Source organism: Rattus norvegicus, chromosome 4 (assembly GCF_036323735.1).
Source record: "Rattus norvegicus strain BN/NHsdMcwi chromosome 4, GRCr8, whole genome shotgun sequence".
Lineage (NCBI taxonomy): Eukaryota > Metazoa > Chordata > Mammalia > Rodentia > Muridae > Rattus > Rattus norvegicus.
The window spans coordinates 171054762-171070666 of NC_086022.1; the positions used below are offsets into that span (position 1 = coordinate 171054762).

Sequence of the window (15905 nt, forward strand, 5' to 3'; positions counted from 1 at the left end):
TCTCTGGATTAGACCCTTAGCACCTCAATAATTTAGAAAAACAGAGAGCGTCCACATGCAGACTGGCTGCTGGGGCCTGAGGTCAAGCAAACCTGGTGAAAGGAAGGCGGCGGTGAACATAGCTATGGGTAGGTAACGCAGGAGAAATTAAGACGCCAGTGTGACTCACACCTAGCTCTAACTCCAGTTCCAGAGGAGCTGACCCCCCCCCCCTTCTAGCTCCCGAGGGCACTACATGCACATGTTGCAAAGATTTATATGGAAACAAAACACCCATACGCATAAAAGTAAAATCTAAACAAACAAACAAAAACAACAAAACACTTAAAGAAGCAGCCAATGGCCTCTGAGAAGACACAGGCACAGACCGCCCTGGGTTCCTCATGAAAAAGTAAGAGCCCTCCAGCCAGCCCCGATCTGCTGTTGAGTGAATGCAGCCTCAAAAGAACTGGCTACTAAGAGAAGTCTACCCAGAAATGGGAAGGAAGAGCAGGAACATCGGCTTGGCATTTCTTCGTGGCTCTTGAAGAACCAATCTGTTAGCATTTCTTCTAGGCTTCGCCCCACAGTTACCTGGCAACAGCCAGGTGTGCCTGACTCGCTATAAAAGAGGCTGCTTGCCCCCTCTTCCCTAGTTTCTCTGTTCTCTCTTGCCCTCTTCTCCCTCTCTCTCTGCATTCCCTTCCTCCCTCTCTCCATGTGCTCATGGCCATCCTCTACTTTCTACTCTCTCTACCTTTCCCTCTCTCTGTCTCTGTCCCTCCCTCCCTCCTTCCCTCCCTCCCTCCTTCCCTCCCTCCCTTTGTCTTCCTCTGTCTCTACTCCCTTCTCAACTCCCCTCCCCATGTGCTAAATACACTCTATTCTATACTCTACAGTCCTTTGGCTGCTGCCTCTGGGGACCAATGCCTCAGCATGGGCCTGCAGAGGACCCCTGCCCCTCCCCGTACCCCACGCCTTCACCAAACATATCCCTGGCTGCTGCCTCCCCCCCCCCCCCCCATAAAACACAACACTATCAAGTTAAGGAGTCACACACAGCTCTGCGCCCATACCTTGCAGTCTCGGGAATCTCAAATAGAGAGATGTTTGAAAGCGGTGGGACTCTCCCCCCGAACCTCACGGTCTCCTTCCAGACACGTGAGTCATCAATAAACTGTTCATTGTCTTCTACTCTTTTCCCCCGTGTTTCTTCATGCATACATATATGTGTAGCCACCTCCATTCCTGTACTTTCTGAAGTCTGACCATGTGAACTAACAAAATCTATTTTCTGGGAGGAGAGGGTAGTGCATGCCTTTAACTAGTAACTGGGAGACAGAGGCAGGTGGATCTCTGAGTTTGAGGCCAGCTTCATCTATTTATAGCGTTACAGTTCATCCGAGCTAAACAGTGATACCCTGTCTAAAAAGGAAAAAAAAACAAAAAACAAAAAACAAAATTACTTTCCTCAGGCTACTATTGTGTTCTCCCATCATCCCTTGCGGCATCTAAATTATGGGCATTTACTCCTGGCAGGAGCTTGGGAGACTTAACTGACCACACAGCTTTCTTCCCAGTCTCAGTTCAGGCCCTGCTGTGTCTCAGCTGACTGCAGCCATCCAAAGCCTTCCCCCGGCCCCCCTCACGCCTTGAGCAAGCTCTCCCTGCTTTCTGATGAGCTATGCTTTTCACTACTCCTTAACCTTCAGATTTCACCTTACACCTCACATGGTCCGCCCTAGCAGCAGGGTGCTTGGTGCTGCTGCTCTTACTTAGCTGCCATGTTGTTTCATTACCTTTGCCATTGTTATTTTACACACACACTCACACACACACATACACACACACACACACCTCTCTGAAGTACTCGCAGGAGTCAGTTCTTCCCTTCCACCGTGTGTGTTCCGGGGATTGAACTCGGGTCCTTGGGCTGGCAACAAGTTCCTTTACTCAGTGAGCCGTCTGTCCAGCCCCGGCTTCGTTTTCACTCAGAGCATTCACAACTACCTGTAGTAACATGTGTTGACTGCTAATAATTGAGTTGTCTGTCTCCATTTCTGGATTTCCACTCATGTTGTATTTATCACAATAGTCTGTGGATTAAGCACAGGCACAGAAGTATGGAATCCATGCTTGCATGTAATCTATCGCATCTCTCACCCTGAGAGTTCAAGCAAAGGAATAGGAACCCTGTGAGATGAGACGAGAGGCATATGGTGTTGGGAGCGATGCCCCTGAAGCCCTCCATTGTTGATGTTATTATTACGGTTAGAATTAAGTATGACTGGGTTCATGGAAAATCCCCAGCCGGCTGTGGAAGACTAATATAAATCTGGTGGTCAGGATGAATAATGATATGATAAAGTTCTCTTGCTGAGAAATACATCTGACGTCAAGACGCCCAATGTGATGACCTGTAACAAAACCAACATCCTGCTGACTAATAGATATGACAAACCTGGGAACTTTCTGACATCCTGTCAACACCAGCCGATTCCCTGACCACACGAATATTGTGTCCTTGGCCTGTGTAAATGTTTCACACTTCCCCCCCTCACCCTGTTACCCTTGTTATGGTATAAGTTCAGCCTTGGGAAGAATAAAATTGTCGCCTTGATCTGATTCTTGGTGTCCTTCTTCGTGTCTCTTGTCCCCCATTCTCTTCCAGGTACCATCAGCACCCGTCTTTGACAATATAGTATTCACATGTGCATGCACAGACACAAGACACAGGCAAAACAGTATTTACTGCAGACTGAACCACTGTAGTCATGAGATCTTCGTGAACAGTGTCCCTGGGGCTGTGACCATCTGAAAACTGCTCCTTTACGGCAGTGGGTAGATATGAAGTAGAGGAGGTGCCGACCGATGTCCCTGTCACTCGCACTGCCTCGGAGCCTAGAGACTTTGTTACCGTCCTAAAGCCACCTTGACCCAGGATGTTGGAGGAGGTGGAGCACTGACAGGCCTGGCTCCGCCCCAGTGTGGCTGGGGGTGGGGCTACAAAAGCACAGTTACCCATCTTGTCTTGTGCCAACGCTTCATAGGGAGACGCTGTCTCAAAATAACAACTAAAAACCTACACAGGTATCATTCACGCTAGCGTTGCGCGTGTATCTGTAGGCATGCCGTGGGCCAGAAGCCAGCTTCCGGTGTATGTCTATACTTCTCTCCACCGTATTTCATTGAGAGAGAGTCTCTCACTAAACTTAGAGCTTGCCAGTTGGCTATGCCAGCTGGCCAGCAAGTGCCTGTAATCTACTAGTCTCCGTGCCTGTGATGAGGTTACAGATGTTGAAAAGACACTGACTTCATCCTCTCGTCTAATAAGAACTTGCATTTCCCTTGAAGCTGATAGTCTGTGTTGACAGTCGAACACTACGAATCTGTGACTGTTTACTGTCGGGATGGGAAAGCCACTTAGACACTTGGAGGCATGTTTGTGTTCTCTCTGGTCTTATCCTAGTACTTCTTCACAGCCAAGTCAGCATTCTTTGTGGGATAATGAGAGAAAAGATAATATTCCTGGGGCTGGAGAGATGGCTCAACGGTTAAGATCACTGGCTGCTCTTCCAGAGGTCCTGAGTTCAAATCCCAGCAACTACATGGTGGCTCACAACCATCTGTAATGGGGATCCAATGCCCTCTTCTGGTGTGTCTGAAGACAGCTACAATGTGTGTGTGTGTGTGTGTGTGTGTGTGTGTGTGTGTGTGTAAAACAAAACGATCTTTAAAAAATTTAAAATACTCCTTATAAAGGTGTTGTGATAGTTCATCTGGATTGGTTGTCAACTTGACAGGATCTAGAATAAACTAAGATGCTCCTCTGGTGGGTCTGTGCTGCCCTTTGAGGGGAAAGCCCATCCCCCACAGTGGCAGCACCTTTCAGGGTCCCTATATAAGGAGAGCTGAAGGAGCAGTGCGAGGTGCCTGCCCCCATTCTTGGTTGTGGGAATGTCTGTCGTGTTGCTGCTGAATTCCTTTGCTGATAACACAATCCAGCTTCTTCCAGCTTCTGAAGTGGACCAAAGACCAGCAGCCGAACCCCTGAAGCCATCATTGCTAAACTGGGAATACAGCGGCTTCCAGACTCTCAGACTGAGCAGCAAGAGATCTCAGCCTCTGCGGTGCGCAGACAACTGTGGGGCAACCGAATGTCTGTGACGCCCACGCCGTGATGACGCATGTTTGTGAGCCCACTGTGATGATGCATGTCTGTGACTCCACCGTGATGGCACAAGTCCGTGATCCCAGCGCTTGGGAGGCAACAAAGGTTGGTCTCCATGAGTTTCAGAAGAGACTTTGTCTCATGAGAGAGAGAGAGGGCGTGAGGGAGGGGAGGGAAAGAGAGAGAGAGAACAAAGAAAGGGGTGGGGAAGGAGGGAAAGAGAAAGAAACAGGAATTGGAGAAATGGTGATTAAATACACTTGCTGCTTCTGTAGAGGGGCCAGGGTCATGACCCAGCACCACATTGATGGCTCACAGCCATTCATAATTCCAACCCCAAGGAGTCTAATGAACGTCCTGATCTCCACCTATACCAGGCATAGGCATATACATAGCTCGGCAGATCAGAGTGCATGAAGCCCATGGGTTTGATTTCTCCACCACCACATACAATCAAGAATGGGAGCACATGCCTGTTGTCAGGCCAAAAGAGACTCCAACTCCCAAACTCCAAAGGCCATCCAAATATCCAGAAACGAGCTTACCCTGCTCTGTAGGGGGATTTCTGGTGGTTAGATGAACGTTAGCATTCCTCAGGAATATAAAGCTGGCCCCGGTCATTGCCTTTACCTCTGGCAGAAAGGCTTATAGCTACCGGTGGTGCCTCTTAGCATATCAAAGTGCATGCTGGTATCACACAGTAAATGCTTGTACTGTGCGACCAAAACAGGAAAATTACACTTTGCAGGTTAAGAGTTTGAGTGCACTTAAGAATAAGTTCCTGGGGGTTGGGGATTTAGCTCAGTGGTAGAGCACTTGCCTAGGAAGCGCAAGGCCCTGGGTTCGGTCCCCAGCTCCGAAAAAAAGAACCAAAAAAAAAAAAAAAAAAAAAAGAATAAGTTCCTGTTTGTCTCCTGTTTGCTGACCCCCATCTGCACCGGATGTGCTTGATCACGTGGGCAGGAAATATGTCAGAATGTCCGTTTGCCCCCCATTGGACCTGGTAGGGGGAATGTGATGCATTACAGGTTTGTTTATCTTTTTAAGCTCCTGCAAAACGTGAGTCAGGGCCATTTTCTGGGGACCCAGAGATGGACCTGGCCAGATAGTCCATCAACCGGGCCAGTATCTAGTTAAATCTTGCTTCAAATTTCTCTCAGAACTGTGGCAGCAGTCTTCTCGACCAGTGTGATTAGCCGACGAGTACCTGCTGCACATTTCCAAGTCCAAGCGAGCATCCAAGCCCCTCTCTCCGCCTCCTGGTCCTCCAGCTCACTGGCTTACTTCCCCAAAGCTACACATCGTTTTTATAACCCTCCCATTCTTGCTGTGTTTGTTCTCTAGCTCTATGCTTCACTGGGTTTTCTCTGTTCTCCACCTCCTGCTCTTCCCTGTCACTGACTGCCCTGGCACGTCCAGAATGCTGGCATTCTGTCTAAGCTCCACCCCCACAGCTACCTAGGAACAGCCAGGTATGCTCCACCCCACAGTTGCCTGGCAACAGCCAGCTGTGCCTGACACTATTAAAGGGGCTGCTTGACCCCTCCTTTTCCTCTTCCTCCCTTCCTACCCCCTCTCTTTGTTCTCTGTTCTTGCCCCCTTCCCCCTCCCCACCACATGCCCATGGCCAGCTGCCTTTCCTCTCTTCCTCTACTCTTCTTTCATTAAACCTCTCCACGTGGAACCATGTTGTCTGGGTGTGCTCTGTCCGGCCGAGATTCAAACCCTAACACAGGCTGCTGGCTGTGTCCAGCCTACTTACTTCTCCTTCTGTTCTGGAATCTTCCAGATGCCTCTGGTGGTTCTCTCATACCTACAATAAAACCTTCCCTTTAATCATCCCACGGAGTGGTTATACTCTCAGTTTATACACCTGGGAGGTGACACAGTCACTCAGGAAATGAACACAGTAGAATTACAAGGCCCAGGTCATCCCTGGCCACAAATCAAACAGCTTAAGGCTAGTCTGGGATCAATAAGATTATGTTAGAAAATAGATTAGTAATCGTTAAATTAAAAGTTACTTGCTCAAATAAGATTACACAGAGGAATTTATTGAGATCATAGTATAATGAAGGCATGAGTTCGGGCTATTTTGTTTCATCTGGGGGAAAGACCAGGTACCTGTCGACAGTCTTAGCTCAGACTCCTCCTCTGGGAAGGGTTGAATTTTTTTGCTAGGCTGACACTCAAGACAGTGCTATTCAAGTCTCAGAAGCAAAGAGGTTAGGCGGCAAGATAAAACAGGAAGAGGGGGAGGAGCGAGGGTGTGTTCCTGCACGCATTTGCCTGGGCCACGGGGCGGGGAAGGGGGGGAACCCCAGGTTAAATCCCCAGCTCCATTTAAATAAAAGACAAACGGTTGGGCACTCTGCGTCTATAATCCTGTCACTTTGGAAGGTGGGAGAAGGATCAGCTTCAAGATTATCCTTGATTGGCCAGGGTATTTTAGGCCAGCCTGGGCTACAGGAAATGGTCGCAAAAGCAACAACTGCAGTAACAGGGAAGATGGAGAGAAGTGCAGGGCCTCGTTGCAGCCTGTTGTAGCTCTGGCAGGATATGGCCTCGGGCTCCTTGGGGCTGCAGCGTGGAGAAGCAGCTCATTCCAGTTAAGTCTCTGCAGTGCAGTGCGACAGACTGGAAATGGGCGCCAAAGGGGGACGTTTCTTTTTCAAACCGGTCAGAAGGATTCGGAGCTGAAGATGGAGTCCGATGTTCCTGCTAAATGTGGAGGAGCCTGCGGACAGAGCTGCGAAGCCACTGGGCACACACCCTGCAGGGTTTTTGTTTGCTGTGTTTTGATTTGTTGTTTTCTACGTGGCTTCGCTGTGTAGCTCAGGCTAGCCCGGAACTCCCAGTGATCCTGCTGCCTCTGCCTCCCCATCACTGGTGCTGGCGCTGTAGGCAGGTGCTGCTAACCGGGGTCTGCAGTTGCATTTCCTCATCTGAAAACGCCGAGGGAGGGTTGAACTGGCCGGCCCTCAGTTTCCACGGCTTTATATTAAGATTTCCTGAGGAAGTGGTGACTCAGCCTCATGAAAGCGAGGGAGGAAAGCAAAAGAATGCCATCTAAGAACACTGAGCATGTGCCAAGTTAACAGAGACTCAAAAAAAAAAAAAAAAAAAAAATCCTGGTTTTGTCAATGTACAGCCGTCAACGGCTGTGTGACATCAGGCAAATTACCAAACCTTTCTGAGTCTCCAATAGTAAAGCCCGTGCTTTGCCTTTAGAGCAGCCCTGAGGATGAAACACGTTTCTACATGCAATGGTTGCTCTCACACGCATGCAGAGCAGAGCAGGGCTTTGGTCCCTGTGACAAGTACCAAGCAAACCATCTACAGGAGGGATAAAGATTTAACTTGGCTCTGTCTGGAGTTCAGTTCGTGGTCAGCTGGTTGTGCAGAGGTCAAAGGTATCTAAGGGAGAATGGGGTAGAGGAAATTTCTTAGTTTGTGTTGACCATGCAGCAGCAAGAGTCACAGAGGACAGGTTTTTCCAGGTCGCATCTTTAATCCCAGCATTCTGGAGGCAGAGGCAGAAAGACAGCTGTGAATTCAAGGCCAGTCTGGTGTACTTAGAGATTCCCAGGCCAGCCAGGGTCACATAGAGAGATGCTGTCTAAAAAGAGAAAAGCTGCAGTCCCCGAGGGCAGACCTCCAGCCTTCCACCATCCCCTAAGAGCGCCAGAAACTGAGGCTGGAGGACTGCTTGGAGTTCAACATAAACAGCGTGAGACCAGCCTAGCCTATGGAGTAAACCATGTCTCAAAATTGTATTTAAAATGACGTGAAAGCTATAATTTATAGGCAATTGAGAAAATCCAAACAGTTATACAACCATTAGTTAGGCAAAACCATTTGGTGAGCGGGGAGTGTTGGTTCATGCCTGCAATCTCAGTCCTCAGGAGGATCATGAGTCTGAGGCCACAGTGGGTTACCCAACTACCAGGCCAGTACCATAACAACACCCTGAGTCAAAATACAAACAACTAGGGCTGGAGAAATGGCTCAGCTGATAAGAGCACATTCACAAACTCGAGGACCAGAGTTCAAATCCCAGCACCCATCTGACAAACCAACAGAGAGCCAGCCCAAATTTGAAAACGCAGCATTGAGAGGGGTGGAGGGAGACAGGACGATGGCTGGGACTTGCTTACTTGCCAGCCTAGCTGAAATAACAAGAGGTCCTGGTTTAGAGAGAGATCCCGCCTCAAAGGAATAAGACTGGGAATAAAAAAGGATGCCCTGGAACCTTCCTCTGGCACACACACACACACACACACACACACTTAAGAATTTTAAATTCAGGGGGTTGGGGATTTAGCTCAGTGGTAGAGCGCTTGCCTAGGAAGCGCAAGGTCCTGGGTTCGGTCCCCAGCTCCAAAAAAAAAAAAAAAAAAAAAAAAAAAGGACCAAAAAAAAAAAAAAGAATTTTAAATTCAACAACAGCTCAGAGAACACAGAACAGAGCCACATCTCTAAAGTCCTCTCCAGAGCTGTGGAACTATATAATGAATCCAAGAAAGCCAGGGTGGGGCTGTAACTCTGCTGGTAGGGTGCTTACATAGCATCCACAAAGCCCAAAGTCAATCCTCAGCATCAAATAATCTGGGGGTGGCAGCCCATGAATAGAAGTCTAGGTCCTACTCAGAAGGTGGAGGCAGGAGGTCGGTCTGGGCTAAAGAGGATGTCTCAAAAAGGAAGAAATAAAAATAGAGAAGGGAGGAGAGAAAAAGAAAAATATAGCCTCAATAAATTACTTCTGGATATGTCTGACAACCAGAGATGGAGTGACGGCTGGGACCCAGGCTCAGGACCTTCCAAGTTGCCACTTGAAATTCTGGGGCTTTTAAACCTAGCACAGACAAGTCCGCCTGTGGCCAGCAGAGGGAGTTCTTTCAGACGAAGGAATGGTAAAGCCTTTCTCTGCTGGAACAAAGGAAGTATTGTTGGAAGTGGGGGTGGGAGCACCACAGGGACAAACAGACCCATGCTCAGACATCACCCCTGGAATCCAGTCCCACCTCAGAAATAAATCAAGTGCCACTGAGGAGAAAACACGTACTGCCCGGGCTATAGGCTTATTTATCCTGACTTCAGGAACTAACTGCAGGAGGTCAGCCGGAAGTTCTCACCCTGGGGAAAGAAACCCTGGAGTCAGCAACTGCTAAGTAAGAGTCCAGGAGTAGAAAAGGCCAAGAAGGTCACGTGTCCAGAGAGCCACGTGGTAGGAAAAGAAGACTCCAGGAAGCAATGGGTTTGGGCCAGGAGAATGGTATTCGGATTTAATCCGTCTGTTCAACACATGTTTATTCCTTGCTTTTTAGCAGGTACAGTGCCACAAGCCAGTTGTACAATTTTGATCAGACGGACATGGCTTAAGTTGGGTATGAAACTCACAGGAGGAGATAGTCAACCTGTAGGAGAACGAACACACCACGTCAGGGTACACGCACAGCGCTTCAGGGTACAAAGCCAGGCAGACTGGAACGAGGAAGGAGGCCCAGTGTTCTGCAAGGTCTGAGCTCGGAGAATATGAGGTGCAGGGGCTCCTGCGGATTTGCAGCGCGTGGAGCAGACGGTGAGAGTGCCTTGAAGAGCTAGCTTACCTGACCACCAGAAGGCCAGAGGCCTGGCCTTAATGTCTACCTCTCTAGAATCCCCTCTGAGGCTTCACATTCTGGAAAGTTCTATATAAATATTCTGTGCTTTCCTACAATAACTACTTAGCATTCCAGAATCTCAGAGAACCAAATCCATTATCTCATTTTCTTCTACAGGATTCCAGGAAACCAAACGTACCCACAGCAGACTGTCCGATAGAGACAGGAGAAGGAGGCAGGGAGGGCATCAACCTCCCGTTTCTTGGAAAGAAATAGCTTCTCTAGACTGCCTGCTGTAAGTGGCCATTCCCCCAGAACGTTATGCTCCATTGAAATTACTTAAATAAACAACTTTGGGTTTTGTTTTGTAAAACGCAGGGTTTCATGTATCTCAGACTGGCCTCAAACTTCTTACATAACCTTGAACCCCTGAGCAGCACAACTACCTCCTGAGTGCTGCTTCTCACCACCTTTAACTCGGGTTCATAACTCCAGACGAAAAAAAAGGCCGTGTCCAGTCCTCTCGAGATTAGGGATGAACTTTAATTAATTAATTTGTATTCAATCCCGCAAAATGTGGCGATCCCCTTTCAAACGTCGTGCATAGGGATAAGAAGAGATGCATATAAAACAGCCAGAATGAAGGATCCTTAGCAAGGCGGCAGGGCATTCGGGTTTGGACAAGAAACTCACGGCTGCTCAGCAGCCTCCTGACATCTTCACACACTACCTGAATTGGCCAGCAGAGGGCGACGAGGGAGCCGTCAAGCACCACATGGAGCCACACCCAGATCATGGTTGCTTTATTTCAGTGTCCCTTCCTGAGTTCTCAAAAAGACTCGAAATGAGAAATTCTTGTAAGAGAAAAAAGAATGAGAGAAATCGGAACAATCTTTTTATTGAGATAATTGCATAAACATACAACTGGGCATTTTCAACCTGGAGGAATTTCTCTTCAGCATCATGCGACGGTCCTGCCTACTCCCCAAACGTAAGAAATGCCTACATATATCTAAACTTTGCAAATATCACCGCAGTGTTTTGTCCTGAATCTGTCACATCCCCACTTTGCCTCTACCTACATTCTGGGAAGAATCCTGCTCCCTCCCCACCCCCACCCCACCCCGCCCAGCCCCAGAGTCAGCCCCCTTCATCCCACAGTTCACACCATCTGATCCAGGGTTAAAGTTACAACTGGAAAAACAAAACCATCTGGGTCCTTCAGTTCTTCCTCTGGCACGTCTACAGTTGCGGAAGACAGTGAGCACACATACTGTTCACCAGCTCTGAATGTTAATAAAAATTAGCAAATTATTTTTCTTTATAGTGAATGAAATGGGAATGAGAGACGAACTCTACCCAAAGCCTTAAGTCAGTGGTGAAAAGCGTAGTTACTTCTGGGTTTGTCTGAGCGTCATTTGAAGGGCACCATGTTAACCGGTTAGATAACAACTCAGAAATAACTAATATCATAAAGCCAAAAGGCTTACTTGCAACCTAGATCCATTTTTTTTTTAAAGAATTTAATCTATTTCATGACTTTTTTTTTAAAGAAAAAGGAAAGGGGGGCGGAGTGAGGTGGGTGGGAGATTGCTGTAGGACACTGGGCTAAGAGAGGGAGGAAGGGAGGTGTAAGGAATGGGGCAGGTTCCGCCCTAACAAAGAGGCAGAAACTGTGTCTCAACAGCCACCAAATCCAGTTCAGGGCGGTTTGAGCCAGTTTCTGAGCTGGATTGAGAACAACAGCCACAGGCTGGGACTTCACTAGGGTGAACTGGAAAATCTAGCATGGATTTCACAGACTGAACTGAACTGAACTGGGGCCTGCTGGAACCTAAACCCAGTTCCTGGGGTGGCAAAGTCAGATGAAATACCAGGCCTGGTGTCGGACCGGTTGCACACCATCGCAGACAAAGTTCAGAGTCGGGCCTCTCTGTGGAGATCCGGTCCACATTTTCCCTCCCGCCGCTTCTGATTGTAGCTGGTGAGGGAAAAAGGGCCTCAGGATATCAGTTTTCAGAGAGCTGGCCAAGGCCTTGGGGGGAGGGGAGGATATTTTGCGGCCTGGTTTACTGGCTGTGCTGGAGAGCTGGGGTGGGGAGGGATGTAGGAGGGTCTGAAGCACCGAGAAGAGCACTTCACACCCTGCAGTTCACACCATTTTTCTACACCTATGTTTGCATATCTTTGCAAAGCACACACTACACAACCCTCACGTCTTATGGCACACCCAGCTTACAACTGAACATCTTAGCATCTTCTGCCCCAGGTGTTGACAAGGCCTGTGTCCAGCTCCGCCAAGGTACTCTCCTTACGTGTCACCAAATGCACACATGCTGTACACACTTCAACTAAAAGCAACAGCAATGTCAGACAACACAGGCATGATGGTTACGTCTTTGACTATCCCTCCTTCCCTAGCTAGTTGTCCATCCGCTCCAGAGCGACTCCAGGAGCAAGCTGTCACCCAGTTGAACAGACGTGTAGGGTGTGCACTTTCTAAGGCCACACAGGGTTCAGAGGTTTCCCCAGGCTGCTTCCACCCCTCCCCCTTAGATATTTCCCAGGACTTTCAGGAGTTCCAGAACCTAAAGTCCAGGTCAGTCTCATTTGGATAGGAAAATGAGGGGAGTGGATTCCCTTCCCTTGAGTGTCCCCACATGGTTGGAATCTTCCAGAGTCAGCAGGAGATTGCCTGGAGACTTAGAAGCCAGTCTGCTGTGGGAGTGGGGGAGGGGCGCCCCGGAGTTCCTTTGTTGTATCTGTGGGTATCAGGAGTGCCCTTGAGATGTGGCGGGAGAAGCTAGAAGCTGGGAGAGCCAGGGCTGAAATGTTGAAATGCCATTCCCTTCTGTTCCTCTTAGACACCTGGAGAGACTGTTGGAACTCAGCCCACTTTGCATTATTTATGGGTGACATTTGAAGAACGGGAGACTTGTTACTGGCAGGCATGCTGTATCTGACGCTTAGTACACAAATGTGGACTGAGCACCTAAACGCCAACATGTATTATAACTGAGCTGGTACAGGTCCTATTTGTTCGTGTGGTTGTTGCTTGGCAAGAGATGGCTGTCTTTACCGAGAGCGACGCTCTTATTTGCAGATGTAACATGCTAAAAAGAGACTAGCAGGAGAAATAATCAGAAGCCCCACACAGTACCACGCATTTTATATCTTACACAAACCTAGCCACTGTACATCCCTGAGAACCAACTGCATGGCTGTTCCCATTTTAAAGGTGAGAAAAATAAAGTTCGAAGTAAGTAGGTAGTGGTACCGATCTATAACCCGTCAGAGAAAGACACTAGTTCCAAAATCCATGCTTTTAACCAGACACCATACCGCCACCCTGGTGCCAAATGCTTGCTTCTAAAGCGCCTACTATGTGACGACCTACTCTGGGTAGAGGACGTGGTCCTGGTGACGCTGATGATATAGGGTGGTTCCTGCCTTCAACAAGCTTCCAGTCTACTGACTTTTGTTTCAAGACAAATTCAGTCCTGGCAAGCACAGGGCTTTATTTTCGGACTCAAAGGCCATCTGGGAAATTTGAACTTCCGAGCATTCCCGTACAGTGCTGGGTGGGAGGAGGCCTGGAAACCGGGAGTGACCCGGTAACAGCAGGCACCATACAGGCTGACAGGCTGGCTGCCTGGAAATGGGCAGGGCCTGGCCCTGGGGAGCTGTAGCCATGGCAACCCAGCCTGTTTCCAGAACAATGTCTCCAGCCAGGAAAACAGCTCCCAGAGCCTTCCCTGTATAATCCCCGAAGCTGACTGAAGGCACAAAGGACTTCATTCTAGTGAGGCTCTCCATGCTTAGCCAGAACAAAGCCAGCCATTTGTTGTCTGGGGCCCTGCCTTTGTGTTGCGCTTGTGACAACATCCACAAAGCACAATGAATTTGTTCCTTTCCGCCACCCCTCTCGTTTATATCGTATTTATTGTAATTTTTCATTTAGCCCCATTTTACAGATGCAAGATCCACGAGCGTGAAGTGGCCTGATATCTAAGGCGAGCCTTAAAAACCCAGAGGCCTTTCAGGTTACTGGATGGTGGGCCCTGTCTTTGCCTGTTTTGCGTCAGGGTTTTCCAGACACACTGAAGAGAGGTCGTGTTCACGTCCTGGGGCACAGTGGCACTCGGAGGCTGTCCCTGGGCTCTCCCAGGCCAGCTCTCTGGGGACTGTGGCCCGCCCCTCCCCTCCCCCACACCGCGGCCCGCCCCTCCCCTCCCCACACCGCAACTGCAGCCACAGACGGAAGAGGAATGCGGAAGGCGGTCACGCCCGCCCCGCCCTGCAGGCCTCTGCACCAGCTGGTTTAGAAACTCTGGCTCACAACCTTGAGAAAAGACAGCCTACTGCTGCCTGTACTCCTCCAGGCCGCCCAGTGACTACTTCCTGTGCACTGAAGGTTGTCAACCACCGGTGCAGAGACAGGGTGTGACCTCCCTGAAATCGAGCAAAGGGGACAGCCTCCACCCTCAACACCAGAACACCAACAGATGTGAAAGTAATTAATAGGAGGACTGGGGAGATGGCTTGACTTCAATCTAAGCTCATAACCGAAAATACAATTATCCAGAAATGTCTACATTTATAAAGAATAGAGATATAAATTATGTCCTCGCAGAAGAAATGCGACTTCCAACACTGTATGGTAATAAAAGTCTTGCCCTGGCAAGTGTACAGGCACATACACACTTTTAGTCCCAGCGCAGAGGCAGGCGGAGTGTAAAGTCTACCAACCAAGTGAGTACCAGGAGAGCCAGGCCACACAAAGAAATCCTCTCTCGAGAAAAAAAGAAAAAGAAACAGAAACAAACAAAAAGAAAGAAAAAGGAAACTTAAAGTTGTTGTCTGGGGCCCTAAAAAGTTGGTGATAATGTGTGCACACAGGTAATCCCAACACTTCCGATGCTGAATCCGGAAGACTGGCAAGATTACCGGGCCAGCCTGGGCGGCATAGCAAGACCCTGTCTCAAAAAACACACCTTTGTGTGACGGAAAAACATGAAAGGAAAATAACTGTTGTTCCCCTAGGAACGCTTAAGGGTTTCAAACAATATTTTCCACCCAGTCGTTTCGAGGTTTCTTTGCTCTAAGGTAACTTACCAGTGAGAAACGTTTCCACCCAGCCCCAGAGGAACAATCGGGAATCACCCCCTTAGAGCCCTCAGAAGGCTTTCTTTCCTCTAAGTGCTTATGCTAAATTAAATCCTCAAGGCCAAACATAGTGGCCCACACTTGGGATGCTGGCACAAGAGGATCGAGAAGGGGAATGAGAGAGATGGAGAGGGACTAGGGAGGGAGGGAAGGAGAGAGTAGCTAGCCTCAGGAGTTTAAGCTCAGCCTGCACTAAATAGCTAAGCCCTGGTTTGTCTGTGCTCCCCACAGTTCCGTTTCAACAGATAGTCAATTACCTTCAGGTTTGTAAATGCGTGTTTAGGGGTAACCTTTATTCTTCCTTAAACTCAAAGATCTTAAACTGGGAGATGAGGGAAGACATCGCCTTTCAAACTTCATTTGATGTAAGCAAAGGATTTCCCCTGGGGCAGGGGAGGGGAGAGTGCTGGGTAAGGGCCTCTGGACTGTTACCACTAGGCAATCAATTCCACCTCTGAGCTTCGGATCTTTCCGAAGTGTTGATGGCTACTATTGTATTGGTAGTTCTTATAATAAAGTGACATCATTGTCCCTCAGGTTTGATCCCTGTAACATCCTGTATGTAATCAGCAATCAGCCAAACACCAAGGTAGGGTACTAGTTATTGTGCTGGGCTTGTGGATTGAAAAGCGCAAAGCGGAGCATACATTCGAAGAGCCAGCGCTTGGTAAACTGGGCGTGATGGTCCAGGCTGGCCTTTCCTGCATTCTCCGAGTGGAGGCAGAGGGATCTCAACAGTCCAGGGTCATCCTCAGCTACTTAGTGAGTTTGAGACAACCTGAGATACATGGTTTAGGATCCAGCTAACTGTAAAGACCTCTTATAGCAGTGACTAAGGCAGATCCTTTTAAAGTTGTTCTTTACAGAGTGAATTTGTGTGTGTTCCCTTGGTCCCACGGTTTCAGGTATAAAGAAAAGCTGCACCCAAGTGATTAAGATTCTGGGGTGTTTGTAAACCTAAAATGCCTGGAAACCTTCACACAACA

At 48.6% G+C, this 15905-nt stretch overlaps 2 long non-coding RNA genes across 6 annotated transcripts; one reads left to right on the top strand and one right to left on the bottom strand.

Annotated features, from left to right (window-relative positions):
* Nucleotides 1-6183: 6183 nt before the first annotated feature.
* On the bottom strand, nt 6184-9842 carry LOC134486855 (uncharacterized). The gene is made up of 2 exons (XR_010066290.1): nt 9551-9842; nt 6184-7567 (listed from the first exon to the last, which is right to left on the bottom strand). It is a non-coding gene; the product is annotated as an uncharacterized LOC134486855 (long non-coding RNA).
* A 78-nt stretch (nt 9843-9920) lies between these two features.
* LOC120102185 (uncharacterized) lies at nt 9921-11067 on the top strand. 5 transcript variants are annotated; one of them, XR_005503347.2, is made up of 3 exons: nt 9929-10048; nt 10566-10744; nt 10934-11067. It is a non-coding gene; the product is annotated as an uncharacterized LOC120102185 (long non-coding RNA). The 5 variants fall into 5 exon arrangements; XR_010065975.1 differs by having other exon boundaries at nt 9934-10048; nt 10915-11067; XR_010065974.1 differs by having other exon boundaries at nt 9936-10048; nt 10132-10744; nt 10915-11067.
* Nucleotides 11068-15905: the final 4838 nt, after the last annotated feature.